Here is a 4,005-nt window from a genome sequence, read left to right as displayed (position 1 = left end):
AGACAAGCAGAGGCCCTGAAAATGTTGGCCTTATTTTTGAAACAGTTATCTCAAATCTGGAGTCAGCGGACTCCCGGGGGAGAGAAGGGGAGTCCGCAAGACACGTCCGAGATTTCATTAAAATATTTGAAACTAATTTAACCCTGAAACTATAGCCCTGAAATAGAGCAGACAAGCAGAGGCCCTGAAAATGTTGGCCTTATTTTTGAAACAGTTATCTCAAATCTGGAGTCAGCGGACTACCGGGGGAGAGAAGGGGAGTCCGCAAGACACGTCCGAGATTTCATTAAAATATTATTAAAAATATGATTTATAGGATACAAAAATATTTTTCGTAAAATTAAATTTAGTTGAATTAAAACATTTAATTTTGGGATACAGCTTCTCGTGTACATGGAATCTTTTTTTTTTTTCTAAAACAAAATAAAAACCGAAAAACGTTTTAAATTATAAAAGTTTGAAAACTGTATCGTAGTGCAGGAAGTAGTGTGCACCATGTGGTTAAATAAAAGCGTTCAGCAAGCGCAGACAAGTTAAGCGTTGTAATGTTGCACACTAGCTCCAGGGGATTTGAAATATACTACAGGCTAAAACTGAGTACACAATACTAATAAAGTCTATGAAACACGATGCTGGCTTACCTATTACGGCCGAACCTTCTGATTTTTAAATAAAACACTTAAGATGTAATTTTCTGAAGAGCAGTACAATTCTGCGTTCGATTGATACGCTGTACGTCAAGTTTGCTCTGTTCCCTGCCTTTTCCCGTACTAACTAAAGTTATATTTACAGTTCTGATATACTGACAGTCTTTTTAGAAAGAAATCACCAACTCCGAAAAAATATTCTATAGACGTAAAACTCCTGTTTTTCTATATCACAAAATAAATGTAGACACTCATATATTTACTACAGCGCATGCTTAGACAAAGACAAGTACGCCTTGTCACTCGAAGCAGGTGTGACGCTGTGTACACGAAGTTGTTTTCTACGTAACGAGCCTTGGCGGGCAGGCAACAGATCAGCAGTCGTCAAACGAGTATATTGCCTGGCCTAAAGGCGCGCACATACTCTCGGTTGCATCGTGCAGTAACCCTCACGCTACGAAGTTAACTCGGAGTTTATGTATTTCTGACATCTTTTGTTTCATCTGGAAACCTTGACCTGTAGCTACATCTTTTTGTAAAACTTCACATGTGTGTGTGTTCCAAAAGACGGCTGCCATGAGTTTTATGAAGCTGTTTTATTGGCAGCGATAATAGTGTTAGGAGGCTCTCGGGTCGCGTTTCCTGTGTTCTTGAACGAACGTGCGTAGGGGACCCGCTAGTCTTCAACCGTCGCTAATTTAGAAGAAGCAGACATGGTAGTTATTCAGTTGTGGTTGTTGACCTCGGTGGAATCGTGAAGACTTGTGGGTCTTTCAGTATAAAAACTAAAGTTACATATAATTATTTCTATCAAAGTGCTATGTTTCATTAAGGCTTTTTGTGTGTGTGTGTGTGTATCTGTGAAGTGTTTCTTTGTGATCTACCAGTGGTGGGAAAGCGGTAAGTTTACAGGCTTATAACGCTAAAATCCAGGGTTTGATTCACGCGCTGACACACGGCAGAAAGCCCAATGTGGCTTTGCTGTAAACACATACAAACAAAGTTTCTCAGTGTTCCTTTTAGTAGCTTATTTAATTTTAATTACATTTTAAATCTGTCCAATTAACTGAAAAACAAAAGAAAAACGAGGTACGATTAGAAGGGTTCATACACACAAAGTAGATATTTCCCACTTAGAAAAAATGTGCTTAAACTCAAGTGAAGTTTCTTTACTCGTACTTCGTAATAGTTTCACACACACAAAAAGATAAACAATAAGTTTCTGTAGTTACATTGCTAAAAATTGGAGTTCAATTCCCTGCGGAGGGTAGAGAGCAGACAGCCCACGTCGCTAAAATAAGCAAACCAAAAGAACAAATAAAAAATAAACACATTCTGAAAAACATACTTTAACAGAATCACTACTATACATATTATCACGTGTATCTTAAATTAACTTAGTTAAAACAAAACCACGGTAAATTCAATTATTAAACAAGTGTCACCTTCCCTTCTAATTTATTTTGAACGTAGTATCCTCACCTTGACAGTGTTTCTGGATATACTTTAAGTGTATCCAGCAATAAATTCCAAATGTTCAAGTGTCACCTTCCCGTCTAATTTATTTTGAACATGGATACACTTAAAGTATATCCAGAAACACTGTCAAGGTGAGGATATTAGCAACAAATTCCAAATTTTCAGAAAATTAAATCACTATACAAACATGAAATCACCCCATATTACAAGGTCTAGCAACGTTTCTTTGTTATGTTGAATTTCGCGCAAAACCACCAGAGGGCTATCTGCACTAGCCATCTCTAATTTAGACGTGATAGACTAGAAGGAAGGCAGCTAGTCAACATCACTCACCACCAACTCTTGGGTTACTCTTTACAAACGAACAGTGGGATGCATCGGGACTTTACAACGCCCCCAAGGTTGAAAGGACGAGCATGTTTGATAATGGGATTCGAACCTGCATTTTTCGAGTTGAGCTCATTAACCACCAGCCGTCTTGCAATATCCTTATCAAATGTAGTATCTACAAAGACAACTAAAATGAATCGACAAATTTGTGGAATGTAACCATCCTAACCACGAAGTCATTGTTTACAGATAAAAGGCAAAATTATTTGACGTATAAGTAAAAGGTCCATACTAATATTAATTGTACACATTTGTACATTAAAAAATTTAATAAGGATAGCTCGGTACGAGAACTGGTGTCACAACTAATAAACTTTATGATATCAAACAATTTACGACGATTGTTGACTTCGGCGCTCGACTCGCAATTTGCGGGTCGTGGGTTCGAATCCCCGTCAACGAACATGCACGCCCTATCAGCCGCGGGGGCGTTATAATGTCCCGGTCAATTCCACCATTCGTTTTGGTAAAAGAGTAGCCCAAGAGTTGGCGGTGGGTGGTGATGACTAGCTGCCTTTCCTTTAGTCTAAATTCACTGCTAAATTAGGGACGGCAAGTACAGATAGCGCTCGTGTAGCTTTGCGCGAAATTCAAAACAAACCAAACACCAATAAAATTTATCCGCGGGATTGCCGAATACTAAAAAAAGGGAGGGGTGCTATATTTAGAATTTGATAGATATGGATCGAATAACATTTTTGCAATGGCGATAATATGATTCACCAAAACAATCAACACGAAAACAAAAAAAGGAATTTCTTATTTACTGTATTAATAATGCATCTACAAAATATTATCAGAACTCATAAACTAGAACAGATACAAAATAAACTCTTCTTCCATTAAATAACTGACTTAAATACCATGGAAACACAAAATATAATCCCTCTATATTGGTTATAAGTTATATTGTGAAGATCTTAATGTTGAGAAACACGTGATTCATTTCTTTACTGTCATTGTTTTCAGTTGCATGCCTGATTTTGTGCTCAAGATGTGACAAAATATTACTATATTTGTTGTAGTTCCACACGAGACGCTAGCCGTTGGTTTCTATCACCATTGTACACTTTCGATGTCTCAGAATATATTGTCATTTCTGAGAAATACGGGCTTGATTTCTCTACTGTCTTTTTCAGTTATTTCAGTTGCATGCCTAAAATAGAACAAAGAGAGACAAACAAATAACGTCACAATACTTCGTCGATAAGGTTGTGCTTGAAAACCTTTAAATTATTTATACTCTTCTGACATTTTCTTCCTAATTTGTGTTCGTCATACGTGAAATAATTACTTTTATTTATTTGCATTTCATTAAAGTCAAATCTATGGACGTTATGATATCTGCTTCGCTAAGATTTCAATAGTGATTTCCAGTGAGTTGATAATAAAATATTCCAAAAGACCAGTCGCTCAAGATGTGACAAAATACTACTATATTTGTTGTAGTTCCACACACGTATTTGTATAAACTTTGTTTTATTTTTTG

At 36.8% G+C, this 4,005-nt stretch overlaps 1 protein-coding gene across 1 annotated transcript in view; it reads right to left on the bottom strand.

The window, feature by feature from the left end:
- LOC106476530 overlaps positions 1-935 on the bottom strand; it is an 11,205-nt gene extending 10,270 nt beyond the window's left edge. Inside the window, exon 1 of the mRNA XM_013937183.2 lies at positions 642-935. The gene's annotated coding sequence lies outside the window, so the exon portion shown is untranslated. The remainder of the gene's footprint in view (positions 1-641) is intronic.
- Between the last annotated feature and the right edge of the window lie 3,070 nt (positions 936-4,005).

The sequence above is a fragment of the Limulus polyphemus genome, unplaced genomic scaffold (assembly GCF_000517525.1).
Source record: "Limulus polyphemus unplaced genomic scaffold, Limulus_polyphemus-2.1.2 Scaffold10801, whole genome shotgun sequence".
NCBI classification, from domain to species: Eukaryota; Metazoa; Arthropoda; class Merostomata; order Xiphosura; family Limulidae; genus Limulus; species Limulus polyphemus.
This window is presented reverse-complemented; position numbering and strand designations above follow the sequence as displayed.